At 46.9% G+C, this 19,702-nt stretch overlaps 1 protein-coding gene and 1 long non-coding RNA gene across 2 annotated transcripts in view; one reads left to right on the forward strand and one right to left on the reverse strand.

Annotated features, from left to right (window-relative positions):
- The window catches only part of CA5B (carbonic anhydrase 5B), a 100,829-nt gene that overhangs the window by 1,089 nt on the left and 80,038 nt on the right, over nucleotides 1–19,702 (forward strand). The window lies entirely within an intron of this gene.
- LOC131822249 (uncharacterized) lies at nucleotides 356–18,525 on the reverse strand. Its single transcript, XR_009350142.1, has 5 exons — nucleotides 18,302–18,525; nucleotides 16,924–18,031; nucleotides 15,946–16,208; nucleotides 13,098–13,238; nucleotides 356–1,764 (listed from the first exon to the last, which is right to left on the reverse strand). It is a non-coding gene; the product is annotated as an uncharacterized LOC131822249 (long non-coding RNA).

Genomic DNA, 19,702 nt, shown 5'->3' on the forward strand with positions numbered 1-19,702 from the left:
TTATGAAGCCAAGATAACAGTGAAACCAAAACCCACCAAAGATTGGACACCCCCTCCCAAATAAACCCTAAGCCCCAAAAGTAGTATCTCTCAAGAATATTTAGAAATAAGGAAAGCTAAATAAAATACCTGAATCTACCAGCACATCACATAGGATTTTTTCTAGTAATGTAGGGATCACTCAGTATTGGGAATGATACAGTTATGATTAGTTTGCGGCCATACCACCCTGAACGCGCCCGGTCTCATCTGATCTCTGAAGCTCAGCAGGGTCAGGCCTCGTTAGTAACGTGGATGGGAGGAATGATGTAGTTCTGATTAATAGACTTCAGCCCATTAGCAAAGATAAAGGGAAAGCTCGTATTTTCATTTTCATACATTCCTAAAATGTATTGACAAAATTCATAATGTATTTTTTGTAAAATTTTTTTAAAATATTTTATTTATTTGACATACAGCATCACCAGGGGGAGTGGCAGGCAGAGGAGAGGGAGAAGCAGGCTCCCCACCAAGCAGAGAGCCTGATGTGGGGCTCCATCCCAGGACCCTGAGATTATGACCTGAGCCGAAGGCAGATGCTTAACTGACTAAGCCACCCATTCACCCCATTTTTGTAAAATTTTTTAATAAAGCAAATGAAATGAGAATTATCTAAATTGGTGAAGTAGACTGACCAATCATGGTTCAGAAATAACGAGTATGATTAGTATGGAAAGGATAGCTACTAATTAATTAGCATATTAAATACTAAATTGGCTAACTTCTGGTAGTAGTCAGTAGACAAAAGAAGATAAAAGAAATAAGCGAAATATTGGGGTGCCTGGGTGGCTCAGTTGATTAAGCAACTGCCCTTGGCTCAGGTCATGATCCTGGAGTCCCAGGATCGTGTTCGGCATTGCTCGGCAGGGAGTCTGCATCTCCCTCTGACCCTCCCCCTTCTCATTCTCTCCCCTTCTCTCTCTTAAATACATAAAAATCTTAAAAAAAAAAAAAAAAGAAGAAGAATTTTGTTAGGTTGTTTAAAAAAATGAGAGAAACATTAGTGGAGTACCATACTAATTCATAGATATCAATTCCTTTGGCATATTTAAATCACAAGATAGAATGGAAGAAAGAACCCTACTTATAATGGAAACTAATAAACTAAAATACCTTGGAATGAACTTAAAATGTTAGAAAACTGTCATGTATTCCTAAGGGACACAAAACACTATTTGAAATAAAATTCATACCATGGTATTAAGTAGAAAGATAAAGACACCTTCGATGTCAATTCTTAAGTTGTAATTTTCCACGGATTGTTTATTCCCCATAAATTTTATGTGTCTCAAAAAAATATGTCACTTGTTACATTGTGGGGGGCCTGTTCGTGTATCGTAGGATGTTTAGCAATGTCCTTGGCCTCAACCCACTGGATGCCAGAAGACCCCCAACAAGTTAACAACCAGAACTGTCTCCATACAGTCTCTGATGGCTGGTGCAAGCTCACCTCTGCTTGAGCACTAACTAATATGTGCTGATCTCTAACACCAACTAATACATGAAGTCCTTTACCACCTAGTGTGTGAAAAGAAACATCTTCAATATGAAAACAGCTTTGAATAAATCAACACATTGCTTTACCAGTAAAAGCGGAGGAGTGATGCACTTATTACTGCCTATAGCTCACCAGCAGAAGATTTATTGGAGGATTCTTTACCTACAAAGCAGAATGACATCCATTTGGTTATGCTGAGGATAAGATGTAGGAAATTCTGTAGATATCTGAAAGAAAAATACGTTCTAAGAAATCCATACACAGTGGCATTAGGCTGTCCAGTTTCAAGCTGTGACCACCTGAAGAGATACGTTAGGTATATAGGAAGAGTTATTTTCTACCATGAAAAATCTCTTACGAAGAAATTTCTATCATAGGAATTTCTCTTTTAAAAATCATCTACCCAGAGGCGCCTGGGTGGCTCAGTGGGTTAAAGCCTCTGCCTTCAGCTCAAGTCACAATCCTGGGGTTCTGGGATCAAGCTCCACATCAGGCTCTCTGCTCAGCAGGGAGCCTGCTCCCTCCTCTCTCTCTGCCTGCCTCTCTGCTTACTCGTGATCTCTGTGGAATAACTAAATAAAATCTTTAAAAAATAAAAATAAATAAAAAATATCATCTACCTGGAGGTCATTCCATAATGAATTTGCCAAAAAATTTAATGTCAGCTCATTGCCCTGCACCCGCCAGTTAACCACACCCCTGCTTCCTGAAACATTTGGTATCTTTTTTTTTTTTTAAGATTTTATTTATTTATTTGACAGAGAGATCACAAGTAGGCAGAGAGGCAGGCAGAGAGAGGGGGGAAGCAGCCCCTCCCTGCTGAGCAGAGAGCCCAATGCAGGGCTCGACCCCAGAACCCTGAAATCATGGTCTGAGCTGAAGGCACTGACTTCAGAAAATATTGGGTGCTTATAGTGATCTGAAGGGACGCCTGCACCCCAATGCTTATAGCAGCAATGTCCACAACAGCCAAAATATGGAAAGAGGACGGGTGTCCACCAGATGAATGGATAAGGAAGATGTGTGTGTATATACAAACACACGCATGCATCATGGAATATTACTCGGCCGTCAAAAAGAATGATACCACCTACAAGGCCGTGGATGGAACTAGAGGGCATTATGCTAAGAAAAATAAGTCAATCAGAGAAAGACAGTTATCATATGATTTCACAAATGTGGAACTTAAGGAACAAAACAGGAACGTAAAAGAAAGGAGGGAAAAATAAAGTAAAACAAAATCAGAGAGGAAGACAAACCATAAGAGACTTTTAAATTGGAGGAAACACACACAGTTCCTGGAGGGGGTGGGGCGCTAACTGGGGGATGGGCATGAAGTAGGTCAATTGATGTAATGAGCACTGGGTGTTATGTGCACCTGATCAATCAATGAACTCTTACCTCTGAAACTAATAAGAAAAAAAGGGAAAAAACTTCCGGTGCTTCTTCATTAAATTATATTGAGTATATATCATCACCACTGAGCCATGCACCTCTCAGATCCGTTGCCTGCTCTTGGACTCATCACTAGCTTCTACTTTCTAGCTCACATCCCACCATGGGGAACAACCCAGTAGGTTTTTTTTGCATGGGCGTTGCAGGGAAGTTTTCACAAACAGACCAATTCACACCAACTTCAACAGACCTTAAACCTAAGTACTACAACAATTCCTCTTCCTTTAAAAGAGCATTCAAGTGCATTTTTACAATAATGAAAGAGAGTGCCATTCTGCCGGTTTTCTGTATTTTCAGGACCCGATAGAAATGACTACATTTTCTCCCGCTAAGTGTCAGGTACAAACGCCGAAGCAGCCCTCGCGGCCCCTGTGCCTAGAGCCACGTGCCAGGGACATGCAGTGTGATCTGGAGGGTCCGCGGTCCTCAGCAGCAGGCGTACCCGGGGCATCTTCCCCGTCCGCGGGGCCCGGGCCTGGCTCGTGCAGGGCCCCTGTCCAGGAGGTTCCCCACGTGAGACCCCGCGTGCCACCCGTGCGTCGCGGTTTCAACAGTCGCCCCAGCCCGGCGTGTTCCGCGTCCGCAGACACTCGGAGCCCTTGCGGAAGCCGTGTTTCGCCCTCCGAGGCCCCGACGCCGCCGCACCGCCAACATGGGCGGCTACCTGAGCAGACACCTGGGCAGATACCTGCGCACGGCCAAGGCCGCGCTGCCACGCCCCGCTTGGGGAAACCGCTACCTGCGGGCCAGGCCCGCCCCCCACCGCCGCGGCGCGGTCCAGAACCAAGTCATCTCGGTGCACCGGGAGCGCTGGATGCAGAGCCGGACCCACCTCCCGCTGCCGCCCCACCTGGACCACCCCCGAGTCCAGAGGGCCGTAGTGCCCAAGGCCTGGAGGAGCTTCCGCGGCAAGTCCCCCCTCCACACCTTCCTGGGGCTGGATTTCTCTAGCAGGCGCGAGAGCTTCGTGAGGCACTGCCTCTGGAAGGCCCAGAACGTCCTGAACGTCTGGAACATGGTGACCGTCAACATCGCTCCTCCTGAGGGCTGCGGGAGCTCCAGCGGGCGCCCAGCCACCCAGGAGCGCCCGCACTCCTGCGCCAAGGAGATCTGGCTGAGGGCTCGCAACCCCGGCCAGAGAGGGAAGAAGAGCGGCAGAGCTCTCCGGTTCGAAGGCCCCCCGGCCAAGAGGAGGCGGCAGAGCCCAGGGGCCAGGCCGTCCGCCTTCAGTCCTGTGTGGAAAGATGGCATGGCCCCTTCCTTCGTGCCCAGGCCTGGGCCTCTGAGAAGAGGCCTCTTCTGGCATCGCGCCGACCAGGAGGCCACCCAGCCCGGGCCCGACCCGCCGCCAGGACACCAGCAGGCCCCAGGAGAGTCACCGGGCCTCGGCTTGAGAGCAGATGAGCGTGTCCCAGAGCCTGGGCCCTCCTGCAGCCTGGGGCTCCCCTTGTATCCTGAGCCACCGCCTGAGACTCGAACCAGCAGTCCTTTTACCCCGCTGACCCCCGCTCTACCCCGGCATGAGTGACCGGCCCCGGCAGCCAGCCCTCACCGCCCGGGCAGCAGCTCCGCCCAGGCCCCAGACCCACCTCCCTTGACCCACGGGGCTGGCATCCAAACCTCGGTCTTCCTTCTGCCCTCCCCCTGCCCGCCTTCTCCCTGGAGACACACTTAGCGGGAAGGCCTGCTTCTCCCCTTTTCCCAGTTTCTTGAGTGAAAACACTGTTCTGTTAGTAACAATAATAAAGTTTCGTTATACAGAGTGTCGTCTTTCTTTCAAAGGGACATATACGAGGATTTCGTCTACACTGAGAATTCTCTGTCTTGGCACTGTTAACATTTGGGGCCGGGTAATTCTTTCCTGGTCCTTGGGTGCTGTCCTCTGCATCGTAGGGTTTTAGCACAACCCCTGGCCTCTATCTTCTAGGGGCGGGCAGCGCACCCACATTGTGAAAATACCAAAATATTTCCGAACATTGCCATATATTCCAGAAGGAGGTGGGGGGGATGTAGGGGGGGAGGGGGAAACGGGTGGGAGAGGGGTGGGGGTGTGAGAGAGTGGTAGGGGATGGAAGAGTGGGGGGTACTTGGAAGAAAAAAAAAAGCCCACACTGGTGGAAAAACTGAGGGACAGTGACCACTGCTGGCAGAAACAATCAAGCTTCGTCTTTTTGAAAGTAAGTTACTTGGGGGGCCTGGGTGGCTCAGTGGGTTAAAGCCTCTGCCTTCAGCTCAGGTCATGATCCCAGCGTCCTGGGATCGAGCCCCACATCGGGCTCTCTGCTCAGCAGGGAGCCTGCTTCCTCCTCTCTCTGCCTGCTGCTCTGCCTACTTGTGATCTCCGTCTGTCAAATAAATAAAATCTTTAAAAAAAAAATAAGCTACTTGTTGGCAAAACTGAAAATGCTAAATACTGGGAAGTGGTGAGAAAGATGCTGAGAACTGGGGCGCCAGGCGGCGCTGAGTGTGAATGTGTAGCAGCGCTTGAAAGTGCTGCCCAGAGCAGAGCGTGACCATGAAAAACTCTCCTACACGGTGTGTACACACACCTGCCACACACACATACACCACACACCACACACATACCCCCACGTACAGACACACACACACACAACCCACACACACATCACACACAACATACTCCCCCCACACACCATATACACACTCCCACGCACATCCCCGACACACACCACATACCCCACATACCCACTATACACACACAACACACATCCCCACCCACATACACACTATACGCACCCCACACACACCCCCACTACCACACACACCACACCCACACACACGACACATAACCCCCCACACCCCACCCACACACCACATACACTACACACACCCACATGCACAACACACATTCCCACACACATACTCACCCCACACACCCACCATACACAAACCCCACACCCACACGCACCCCCACTAACACACCACACATACACCACACACGACAACCCCCCACACACACACAGCAGAGAGGGATGTTCTTCCTAGCACTCCGTCAGAACAGAGAAGCCGAACAACCTAATTGCTCACTTACAGGGGGACGACTAACGTAAACATACTATGCGCTAGCGAGGAAATTCTGTTCCACAAACCAAAGGAAGGACATAGCCCCAGGATTCTCCACTCTTGGGCTACTGGGCCACGTGGTTCTCTGCATCGTGGGATGCTTAGCGGCACCCCTGGCCCCCATCGCCCAGACAGCAGCAGGACCACCTCCAGCAGTGACAGTCACACGCATCTCCAGACATTGTCAAATATGCCCAGGGGGACCGACATCACCCCCAGTGGGAAAGCACTGAACTAGGGCTCTGTGGTTTTGACAACAGGTTACATCTCAAAACGAATCTGCTGAATGAAAAAGCCGGGGACTGGTAGAGTATGTGTGGCTCACGCCGTTTACAGAATTTAAACAAATGCAAAGTAACGTTGCTGGGAAAATGGGGAAGCCAGGAACCGCATTAAGAGGTCTTCTGGACACTTTCCCTGCCTCGCTCCTTCCATCGAAAGCCTCTTTAAATAGTGTTTAAACATGAATTTCACAGCATCCACCTTTAGAGAGTCCGAGAATAAACAAAGTCTCTTCTCCGGTGCAGCCTGCGTTCTAAGGGGGCGCAGACAGAAGAAACAAGGAAACGGACACACTAGCAGGTGCAGAGAAGCTCCATAAGGAAAAATAAAGAAGGAATAGGGACACGTATGAGTCCACCAACACAACCGGGACCCTACGTCCTTTCCCGTGTCCGCATCACCATGGAACTACAGCATCCTTTACTATGAATGCAAGTTCTTTACCTGGGGTTTCCGTTGGGGCAATGCCTACTTTCACGTAGCATCTCAGCGAAGAGATTGAAAATGTTTTATCTACCTAGACGTGAAGATTACTAGAAGATGCAAACTGTTCCTGAAGATATTAAAGTCAACATTTTCAATGCTGACAGTTACTGTTAGATACAAAATGTCTTGGACTGAACCGCTAGAAGTCAAGTTCGTGTTTTGAGGTTTACTCCCTGCCATTTGCTGGACTTGAGACGAGGCATTTCACTCTACAGCAGTTGCTAGAACGGGCGTGAGATCTTAGTGTGTCCACGAGGGTACCTGTATATAGAGGTCAGTCCGATGGAATTATCAGAATTCACTAGAATAATCATTTCGTCCAACTCTTTTACAAAGTACTAATATTTATACATATTCAAACGGCTTCTCAAGCAAAGCTCTGAAAAGGTAAAAATGTCCACTCCATTTCCTCAAGTGTAGAAAGCCCTGGTTTTACACTAATCCTCTGCGATTTGGCTCTACTCTTGTTTCTCCTCAATGGCGCCAGACAGGGCCAACTGCATCCGAGGGGAGGTAAGAATCAGGCTCTTGTTTCTGGAAATCAAAGGACTAAAGAGGAGCCGGGCTGCTGTTTTACAAGCACAAGACCATTAATCCCCTTACTGTGGACAAAACAGCACGTTGTTCCTTTTCAGATCACAAGACTTATTCCTGAATAATTAGGCACAGGAAGAAATCCATTCCGTGCCCTACACCATGAGATTCAGAAAGAAAAGGCCATGCCCGAGTCAGACTTCTCCCTCTCGTGCTAAAAGTTGACCAATTGCCCTAAAAGCCAACACTGGACGAACTCGGCAGGTGCATTTCCCAACTTGCTTGGGAAGTAGACTCGAGTGTCCCCTTCGGTTACATTTCCCTAGAAACTACTTTCAACATTTACACATTTGTCTGAAACTAGTTAACAAAATCTGGCCTAAACCTTACCGTAACAACTTCAAAACCCCTAGCTGCCATCTTCGAATTCACAAGAGATCTTCACATAACCTGACCTCATGAAACCAGAACTTTCTGTCCTTGCCATTTGCCCAGACATCTTCCATTCTGCTTTTAAGAAAACCTGGGGGTGTGGGGGTTCCTAGGTGTGTCAGTCAGTTAAGCGACCATCTCTTGATTTCAGTTCATGGCATGATCTCAGGGTCACAAGACGGAGCCGCACGTCGGGCACCTCGCTTGGCCCAGAGTCGGCTGGAGATTTTATTCTCCTCCTCCTCCTGCCCCTCGTCACGCTTGCTCTGTCTCTCTCTCTGAAATAGATAAATTAGTCTTAAAAACAAACAATAAGGAACATCCAGGAAGTAGGAAGCAAATCACTTGACAGCAGGCTTCCAGTAAGGACTTGGAAAGCTTTGTCCCTCCCGTTCCTGCGCCGGCCCATCACGTCCCCCAGGCCCCGCTTCCTCTGCGGCCGCTGCGCCCAGGGAGACCGGGCTTTACCCACCGTCCCGGTGTCAGGGCCGGGCCCGCAGGCGGCTGCGCCACGAGGTCCCCCGATCTGCGGGGGCAGCCGCAGCCACAACGGCGCACGGGCTGCCTCTGCACAGAGAGGCTCTGTCCTCACACGCTTGCCTCGGGCGGCTCTGTCAGCTCTTTCTCCGTCGCTCCTTGACAGCGTCTCGGGCGAACCATGCAGCTTTCCCGTCCCTTCTGCTTATGAAAGAGCTCGGGGCGGTGGCATCCGAACTCGGATCCAAACCGTCTTCCCGCCTCGGACACAGCCGCTCTCCGTCCCGTGCCCCACTGCCCTCCTGTCCCCGTGGCGCCCCAGCCCCACCGTCTCCCCAAGTGTCCCCCACCCACGTCATTCTCGCTCCTGTAGGGACGGAGAGCGCTGGGGGCATCTACCGAAGGGAACAGCAGGGCGCTTGTCCCTTCGCTGGGGCCCTCTATGGACGCCCCAGGCTGCTCCGCCATCCGGGGTCCTCCCCTCTGCTGTGGTGGGTGCCCTCAGCTTCCCCACTCAGGGCGCCTCGGGGGCCCCCGCTGCGCTCTGGCCAGCGTCCTCCAGCCCACCCCGTGCTCAGACTCCGGCGGGCCCGTCCAGCCTCACCGGCCTGCTCTCCTGGCCCCGCAGGCAGGGAGTCCTCCCGGCTCCCTCCGGCAGCCTCCGCTGGCTCCCCGGGATACAGCCGTGGGAAGCCGCTGGCAGAGCCGTCCTGTCGCCCCGCTCCTGGAGCCTGGGACAGCCTTCCCCCTTCGGACTTCTCCAGCCACAAGGCAGGCCCCGTGTCTGCTCCCCCGCGCACCCTCAGGGTCGGGGCCCCCGGCGTGCATGGCGAGGGAGTGACATGCCGGTGTCTCATCTACAGACAGCGCCAGGCTCTGAACAGTTCGCGGCCTACCTTGATGCAGACGGGCCCGAGCAAAAGTGTCACTCAGAGCACATAATCGCTGGTGGGGCGCGGGCAGCAGCAACTCATCGGGGCAGGCCCAGCTGTTGGCACCCCTCCAGGCCGCACCTGCCTGTGTGCTGGCATGCGTTCCCGCCCGGCCCTGTCCTCCGGGGAAGGCACAGGAGATGCCACAGCCCTCTCTGCCTGGCCACACCCCTGCCTATCCGGCCCTCTGGCTTTCTCTCCCACTGCCTGCTGGCTGAGGGGGACTGGACCCGTCCCGCTGCCTGTCGGTCCTGTGTGCCCGTAGCCAGGACCCATCTCTCTAGCAGGAACACCCTCTTGCGTTGTCAGTCGAGGTTGCAGCGGATCAAGGCTCTGCCAGCCACGGGTCGCCAAGTACGCAAAAGCGTCCTCAGGAGCTCCTGAGCTGGCGTCACTGGAGGCCGTCGGGCTCGATGGAAGAGACGGTGGTGAGGACTGGGTAAAGGCCTACGGCAGCTAGAGCTTCCGTTCTTCTGATCTGATCTGATTATCCTCAGTGCATGACCTTTCACATTTTCCATTCTGTCCGTCCCAGTAACTTCTAGTTTTCTGCAACATTCATAAAATAAGCCACGAGGAGAAAGAAGGAAACAGTGATGTTCCAGATGGGATCCCTGAAGCCATCCCGGGGACCGCTACTTGCCTCCGGGTCAGTCCGCCAGGGCTGCTCTAACAAACGCCCAGACCCGGCGGCTTAAACAACAGAGATTTATTGTCCCTCGGTCCGGAGGCTACAAGCCCAGGATCGGGGTGCTCAGACTCCGTTTCTTCTAAGGCTCCTTTCTTTGGCTTGTGGATGGTTGTCCTCTCCTGTCCTACCCGGGCTCCGTCTGTGCACACCTGCGTCCCCATCTCTTCTTGTAAGGATGCCATTCCTACTGGACCAAAGCCCACCTCTATGACCTCGTCGTACATTCATCACCTCTTCAAGGACCCTATCTCCTAATACAATCCCATTCTGAGCTACTAGGGCTGCGGACTCGATCATAAGCATTTTGAGGGGATGCAGCTCTTCCCGGAGCCGCTACCCCCCAGCATTTATTTTGTCCCGCCCTGGCACCAGAAGGCCTTTCTAAGGCAGAAGAGTTAAAACCTGAGCCGGCTGCCAAGCCACTGGCATCTTCTGTCCACCCACCTGCCGGAGAGGCGGCCTCTCTGCAAAGTTTTTCTCAATGCTGTCTTGCATTCTGGGGGGCCCTTTCCCATGGGGAAGCCCGTTCATGTAAGGATGCAGCCTTCTTCATGGCCGCGCGTGGAGAATGGGATCGGCAAGTGAATTGCATTTTAAACACCCCATGATTCATGAGGCGGCCCTCATCACTCCGCGCCCCGACAGCAGTATTGCTGGCACTCATTCTGCCTACGGCCTTACAGAAACGTCTGTTGACCCTTGATGGAGTTTTGCACGTTCTGACTTTCAATGGGCATTGGCAATAATGCCTTCTCCATAGCATGTACAAGTGAGAGGCATCTGCCTAGTAAACAACATCAGATATTCACAAACGCACACAATGTTGCAAGTGAAAAAAATGCAAATGGAAATTCCTCAACATTCATCTAAAATGTTACATGTTTAAATTAACTCTTCCTACGAATGGAAACATCTGATTTAACATAGTCATTAACAAGGTTCAATGCAGGCACCCAGAGGAAGAAACGGTCTGACCAGCAGAGCAATGTGTAAACCTGGGGACGAGAAGAGCTGAAGATAAAGAGACTGTCTGGGGAGGGGCTGCATTCGAAGATGACAAGAGGGCTTCTGTTTTTTTCTTAAATTTTTCCTTTTCAATTTTTTGCAAAGCAGTCACCTAATTTTTTTTAAAGATTTTATTTATTTATTTGACAAAGACACAACGAGAGAGGTAACAGAAGCAGAGGAAGTGGGAGAAGGAGAAGCAGGCATCCCTCTGAGCAGGGAGCCCGATGCGAGGCTCTATCCCAGTACCTTGGGACCATGACCTGAGCCGAAGGCAGACAGTTGATGACTGAGCCGCCCAGGCGCCCCTTGAATTGCATTTTAAACACCCCCTGATTCATGAGGCGGCCCTCATCACTCCGCCCCCTGACAGCAGTATTGCTGGCACTCATACTTTCTGGCAGCAAGATCATCCCTTCCCTCCATGGAGGGCATCTTGCCAAAAAGCCAAGTTTTCCTGGAACATTTTTCCCCTGGAAGGCTGCTGCTTGCTAATCCAACTTCAGCTTAAAGAGCATCCCTTTGGAGAGGCCTTCCCCTGACTGCTCAACATGAAGTCCCCACCCGCCCTGCAGTTGTCAAGTTGGTGCATTCCTTTCCTTTTAACACACGTTCACCACCTAGGTCTCCACTGGTCCACAGACATCATGAAGCGCATTTCCTAAGGACATTCACAATAGTCCCCCATGTTGCTCATTTGGGGTTTCGGAAATTTTATGCACCACAGGCCTCCCAAGTGCTGTCATCTCTGTCACTCACGATGTACAGTTGGTTGCTACTTTTTCATGCCACTTTACACAAGTAAACGTTTGAGTATGTAGACAGTAGTGACCCCACGGGATGATTGGGGGGTTGCTTTAGCCTATGGCTATTTCCATCGGTACCTCCCATGGGACTCTCTGTCTATATATGAAGTTAAGGAGAAGGGAGCCCCTCGTGGCCTCCCCACCCATCTATAGACACAACCTGACGCCACCAGTGAGACATTCTCATTGATGGAAAAGCAGAGGGAAATGTGTTCTGTGCCACAAATGACACACAAATGTGTCCTATGCCAAAATAGCCTAATGGCTATTTTGCTCCAGTATCTATATATTCATTTTAAAATTTATTTTCTAATAACATTATGCTTTCTTTAATATCAGGCCCTTCCCTATAGTTATCCTAAGCTTGAATTAATTATTCCAAAGACCTCACTTCATGCTCCAATCAAAAGATATAGGGTGTCAGAATGGATTAAAAAAACAAACAAACAAACCAAGACCCATGTATACATTGCCTCTAAGAGACTCATTTTAGACCTAAAGATACCTGCAGATTGAACATGCAAGAATGGAAAAACCTTTATCACACAAAACAGACATGAAAGCTGGAGTAACAATACTTAGAGAAGTGGATTTTAAAACGAAGACTGTAGCAAGAGATGAGGAAGGGTGCTATATCACAACAAAGGGGACTATCCAACAAGGAAATCCAACAGTTGTTAATATTTATACACCCAACATGGGAACACCCAAATATAAAACAATTAATAACATGAGAGACTATGGACTCTGAAAAACAACCTGAGGGTTTTGAAGGGGCGGGGGGTGGGAGGTTTGGGGAACCAGGTAGTGGGTCTTAGGGAGGGCATGGATTGCATGGAGTACTGGGTGTGGTGCAAAAACAATACTGTTACACTGAAAAGAAATAAAAAATTAAAAAAAAAAAAAAACAGAAAAAACAATAACAAATATAAAGAAACTCAATAATAATAATACAATAATAACAGGGGACTTTAATACCCCACTTACCTCAATGGACAGGCCATCTAAGCAGAAAATCAATAAGGAAACAATGGCCTTAAATGATCCACTGGTCCAGATGTACTTAACAGATATATTCGTAACATTTCCTTTTAAAGCAGCAGAATACACATTGTATTCAAGTGTACATTGGACATTCCCCAGAACAGATCACATACTAGGTCACAAATCAGGCCTTAACAAGTACAAAAAGACTGATCATACCATGTGTATTTTCTGACCAGAACACTATGAAACTTGAAGTCAACCACAAGAAAGCATTTGGAAAGACCTCAAATACATGGAGGTTAAAAGCATTCTACTAAAGAATGAATGGGTCAACCAGGAAATTAAAATTAATTAAAATTTAAATTGAAGTAGGGATAGAGGGAACATACCTTAAAATCATAAAGGCCATATATGAAAGACCCACAGCCAATATCATCCTCAGTGGGAAAAACAGATCTTTTCCTCCATGGTCAAGAAGAAGATATGGATGTCCGCTCTCACCACTGTTACTTAACATAGTACTGGAAGACCTGGCCTCAGCATCAGACAGCAAAAAGAAATAAAAGGCAAATCAGCAAGGAAGAAGTCAAACTTTCACTATTTGCAGATGACATGATATTCAATATAGAAAACCCAAAAGACTCCCAAAAGAAAATTGCAAAAGTGATCCACAAATTCAGTAAAGTCGCAGGATACAAAATCAATGTACAGAAATCTGCATTTCTATATACCAATAATGAAGCAGCAGAAAGAGAAATCAGGGAATCAATCCCACTTACAACTTTACCAAAAACCATAAGATAACTAGGAATAAACCTAACCAAAGAGGTAAAAAGATGTGTACTCTGAAAGCTACAGAACACTGATGAAAGAAATGGAAGAGGACATAAAGAAATGGAAAAACATCCCATGATCATGGATTGGAAGAACAAATATTGTTCAACTCTCTATGCTACCCAAAGCAATCGACACATTTAATGCAATCCCCATCAAAATACTGCCATCATTTTTCACAGAGCTATAACAAACAACCCTAAAATTTGTGTGGAACTAGAAAACTCCTGTATAGCCAAAGCATCTTGAAAAAGAAAAGCAAAGCTGGAGGCATCACAATTCCAGACTTCAAGTTATATTACAGAGCTGTCGTGAACAAGATGGTATGGTACTGGCACAAAAACAAGACACACAGATTAATGGAACAGAACAGACAACCCAGAAATGGACCTACAAGAATATGGTCAACTAATCTTCAACAAAGCAGGAAAGACGATCCAATGGAAAAAGACAGTCTCTTCAACAAATGGTGTTGGGAAAGCTGGACAGCAACAAGCAAAGGTAAGAAACTGGACCATTTTCTTATACCATAACCAAAAATAAACTCAAAATGAGGTGTGCCTACGTTACTCAGTCAGTTGGTCGTTCAACTCTTGATTTTGGCTCTGGTCATGATCTCGGGGTCGTGGAATGGGTCACAGCATCAGGTTCCATGCTCAGCACGGAGTCTGCTTGAGGTTCTCTCTTTCCCTCTCCCTCTGCTCCACCCCCTGCTTATGCTCTCTCTAAATACATACATGCATACATACATAAAATCTTTTTTAAAAAGTAAATAAAAATGAATGAAACACCTAAATGTGAGACAAGAAACCAAAACACTAGAGCAGAACCAAGCAGTAACCTCTTTGATATTGGCCCTAGCAACTTCTTGCTAGGTTTGTCTCCTGAGGCACGGCAAAAGCAAAAATGAACTATTGTGACTTCCAACAAGACAAAAAACCTCTGCACAGCAAAGGAAATAATCAACAAAACTGAAAGGCAACCTCCAGAGTGAGAGAAAATATTTGCAAATGACACATCTGGTAAAGCGTTACTATCCAAAATCTATAAAGAACTTATAAAACTCAACACCCAACGAACAAGTAATCTATTTTAAAAAAATGGGCAGCAGAGGTGAATAGGCATTTTTCTAAAGAAGACATACAAGTGGCCAACAGACACATGAAAAGATGCTCAACATCACTCATCATCAGGGAAATACAAGTCAATGTAGATTTCACATACAATGAGATTTCACCTCACACCGGTCAGAATGGCTATATCAACAACAGAGGAAACAACAGGTGTTGGTGAAGATGCATAGAAAGGGGGAGCCCTTACGCACTGTTGGTGGGAATGCAAACTGGTGCAGCCACTGTGGGAAACAGTATGAAGAGTCCTCCAAAAAGTTAAAAATAGAACTATCCTACTATCCAGCAATTGCACTACTGTTTACCCAAAGAATACAAAAGTGCTGATTTGAAGGGATACATGTGCATCAATATTTCTAGCAGCATTATTAACAATAGCCAAATTATGGAAAAAGCCCATATGTACATCAGCTGATGAATGGATAAAGAAGATGTGGTATATATAGACAATGGAATATTACTCAGCCATAAAAAGGGTTGAAATCTTGGCATTTGCTATGATATGAGTGGAGCTAACATGTATATGCTAAGCAAAATAAGAGAAGACAAGTATCATATGATTTCACTCATACGTGAAATTTAAGAAACAAAACAGATGAACATATGAAAAAAAACCAAAACAGTGGGGCAAACTAGAAAACAGACTCTTAACGATAGAAACCAAATATGATTAGCAGAGGGGAGATGGGGGGGGAGGGTGGGTTAAATTGTTGATGGGGATTAAGGAGGATACTCATGACGAGCACCTGCTATTATATGTAGGTTATGAATCACTAAATTCTGCACCTGAAACTAATATTACACTGTATGTTAACTAACTGAAATTTAAATAAAAACTTGAAAAATACTATCCCAAAGAGTTCAGTCTGATGTTTTATTAAAGTAATAATGGATTGAAACACAAATCGTTAACAAAATGGCTTTGCTTAAAGTATGTAATCCATACTATAGGCTAGAAATCCAAACTGATGAACAAATACATACAACTAGTAGGTGTCTCTTCATCTGTGAAGCCACAAATAAAACCTAAAGACTCAGTCCGATTTCACTATTTTTATTGAGCATCTGCTATGTGTCAAGTATTTGCATAGCAGGCAGCTAAGCTGCTATGAACATTCTTGCCCATGTATTTTCCGTATGTTTTCTTTTTCTTGGGTATTTACCCAGGAGTGAAATTCCTGGTCATAGAGTATACGTATGTTTAGCTACAGTAACTCTTTCCTTATCCTCTCTGGTATTGAACCCTTTGATTCCTTTTGTGCACGGAGCTTACCTCTTTGAAAGGTTTTGAATGCTGTAGTGGCTGTAGGCTTCATCCACTGCATGGGCTTTCAATCCTTTAACATTTACCCAAGATGGGTGGTTCCATTGGCAAGATGTGTAATCTAGAACTAAGTGCATCCTGTTCTGATCGAATAGCTTGAGGCTTTGTTTTGTGACCAGAACTCAACCCCATGCATCACCAGCCAGCTCACACTCTTGAATTTAAGAGAAGCAATGAAAAGGCAGGATATCAGATCAAATTATCCCCAACATCTGAAAGACAACATAAAATCATGCTCCAAGGACAGATGGCTAGCACCTTCCATTTCCGTGCACGGCACTGAGTTTATCGTTCTCGTCTGTGAGCAGGCCTCTCACCACATCCTCAGCATGGTTAACAATCCTTTCGTGTGTAAATACTGTCTGTGTTGATTCCTGATCAAAGCTGGTCTTGCCTTTTACCTTTGTAGACTTGAAATCCTTAAGCTGGTCTGATACTATGCTCACTTTAAAACCATTTTCTTGCATAGAGGATGGTTTTGGTCAGTCCTAATGTCTGGTACTTTTATGAAATCAGTGTTAATGATAAAGACCAGTGCTATCTAATGGAAGTTTCTGCGATAATGGAACCATTCTAAGTCTGTGCTGTCTAGTAAGGCAGACAGTAGACAGAGGTCGCTATTGAACCCCTGAAAAGAGCAGCATGCAATGAGAAATTGTGTCAAACCATGCTGAGTGCTAATAGTTAATGTCACTTCAATAACCAGAAAACAGAACTATAAATATTCAGGCCGAAACCCTCTGGAAAGCTTAACATCAATCATCATAGGTGTTTTAATAGTTGTTTTCCAAACTCATAAAACAAGGGCTCAACTTTCAAGCCGTGACACTTACACAAGTTTAGAAAGTTACCGAGTTCATTGCATCCAAGGCTTGCCAATCAGAAGACTGAAAATGAAACCTAATTTCAAGTTTCAAGGTGACATACCTGTTCCACAGTGTTCAACTTGAACAGGTAGTCTCCAGGAGAAAGAAGCCATAACGTTCTTTCAGCGTGGAAAATAAAAGGCAAACAGAGAAAGGTGGGGGGGGGGGGGGGAGAAAGAAAGAAAAAAGAAAAAACAAACTCTGCCCTCCACTTAAAGCCGCCTTAGCCATTCTGTGACCTGGAATAGAATATCAGAGAAACAAGCGAGCCGCCACCTAGAAGGTTTAATGATTAAACCCCATTATTTGGGTTAATACTTACAGAGAAGCAGCCCATCTCCTGTCAGTTATTTACCAAAATCTGTTTGGAAAACAGATTAGTTGTCCTTTCTGAACTCTACCTCCAGCGGCTGCTTCCTCTGCTGACTCCAGACGGAATCCGCCTCCGCCCCTTCTGTGCTCCCCTGGCTAAGGGCACCATGGAAAGAACCCGGCCCTCTCTGAATGGTTTCCTCGGCCTCACCTTTCCACCTTTCCCGGGCTAAAATAGCCGGTCCTTGATAAGCTCCCTTCATGTGGAAAACAAACATCACCCCTTTCTATCTCTGGGGAACAAAAGACACCCTTCCAAGAATGGCCTCACCTGACTCTCACCTCCACAGGTAAACATCTGGGGAGCGCTCCCACCTCAAAGGGAATCATTCTGGTCAGCCCTAAGTTCTGGCGGTTGTGTAGATTCAAAGTTAATGGTACAGACCGGTGCTGTCCAGTGGAACATTCTGCGATGATGGAAATGTTCTATATCTGCACTATCCAACTTGGTAGCCGTAGGTGGCCACTGACCACCTGGAATGGGGCTGGGCTGCAGAGAAACTCAATTTTCTATTAATTTATTTTATGTAGAAACATGTGACTAGCAACCACGTTGGTCAGCGCGCCAGAGAACAGTCATTAAGAGCTTCCCGCCATGAACTAGGTTTGCTGGATTCTCTCATCCTCAAAACAGCACCTCCCAGTCGCTGTTGCTGGAATCATCTCAGACGCCAGGGAAACGAGGATCTGGTGTTCGAGGCAGCGGTGGCCATGGGAGGAGGGAGTGGGTGTCACCAGAACCCCGCCTGCGCCACACTGACCTGCCCTGGGCCTTCACTGGTCAGCCTTGGTCAAAACTGAAAAGGCAACAGGGGCGCCCGGGGGGGTCTGTCAGTTAAGCATCTGCCTTGGGCTCAAGTCATGATCTCAGGGGCCTGGGATGGAGGGCCGCATCTGCTCTCTGCTCAGTGGGGAGTCTGCTTCTCCCTCTCCCTCTGTGCTCTCTCTCTCTCTCAAATTAATAAGTAAAATGTTAAAAACAAACAAACAAACAGACCTGAAATTGCAACAAAGCCTCAGAGATGCTCTCGGGATTACCATAATGAGTGGAAGAGAGTCTCCCCTACCGGACATTCATGGATGTCAGCAGAAGCCGCCCAGGCAGGTTGATGTCAGGGCTTTCCTCTCTACCATGCTGCCCCTTCATGAAGTCAGTGCCCAGATTCCACGTCATTGCTTGAAAACCATGAAAGGAAAAATAAGACTGGGTGACCCTAATGGGTCACCTGATGTTGACCCTGATGTTAAATACAAAATGTGGATTTTCAAAGCCACCATGAGAGAGAGAGGTAACAGCTACACTCCCGCAGCACTCCGAGAGTCCTGTCATTTCCCCGTCCTGGGCAGGCTGATGTTTTACCACAGATGACCCATTTCTGCTTGGTGACTCCACCTCACCTAAGGAAGCTTCTGTCTTCTCCCTCACCTTGGTCGCAAGGGCACAGAGTCAGGAAAGACTGGATCAGAGGGAGAGGCCGCCAAAAGTTAGTCCCGTCATTCTAGCAATTTCACTATTAGGTGAAATGGAAATCTCCTAGAAGGGAGAGCCCACATAACTTAGTCCTAAAAAGAAAGTCAGTCTAGACGAAGTTACCTGGGGAAATGTTAGACTAGTTTAAGTCAACATGGGAAGGAAAAGCCAGTGGATGGCTAATTATTATTAGTATGGCTAATTATTATTAATAACAAAGCTAATTATTTGCATCAGGGAACAAAGCTATGTTAAAGACGAATCTGATTCAGCCTTCCTTGAGCCTTAAACTTCCCAAAAGTATCAAACATCTTTGTTTCACTCTACTTAGTCATTTATGTGACCAGAATTGAAGACAGTAAAATGCTGAATTGTAGTGTAAGCCATTCATTCGTAAAGAAGAAAATATCTTCCCTTTTGAATTATGATTTCCTGATGTTTGTTGTATCATTTAAAGGCAGAGAAAATAACAATGCAAGTTCTTTATGGAAGGTAACAGAGAAGGTAAAAGAGACAGGTAGAAATCACCTGTAATTCCACCAGCATCAATGACCATTGTTAATGTTTTCTAAATATTTGGGACATATTTTTCTTAGCCTTGGGTCTTTCTCTGTATGTGTGTGTATGTATGTGTGTAAATACATATAGATTTCTTCTTACAAAATAAATGTAAGTAGAATGGTAGTTTCCAGGGGCTGGGGGATAGGAGAATGGAGGGAATAGGGAGATGAATGGGTACAAACTTGCAAGTTCTGCAGATCTAATGCACAGCATAGTGATTATAGTCAACAATAGTGTATTGTAAACCTCAAAATTGCTAAGAGATTAGATCTTAATTGTTTTCACCACAAAAGAGAAATAACTATGTGACATAGTAGAGGTTTCAGCTAGTGCTATGGTGGTAATCACACGGCAATATACCAGTGTATCACATCACATTTTATACCTTAAATTTACACACAGTTATATGTCGATTATATCTCAATAAAAAACTGGA

This window comes from Mustela lutreola, chromosome X (genome assembly GCF_030435805.1).
Source record: "Mustela lutreola isolate mMusLut2 chromosome X, mMusLut2.pri, whole genome shotgun sequence".
NCBI classification, from domain to species: Eukaryota; Metazoa; Chordata; class Mammalia; order Carnivora; family Mustelidae; genus Mustela; species Mustela lutreola.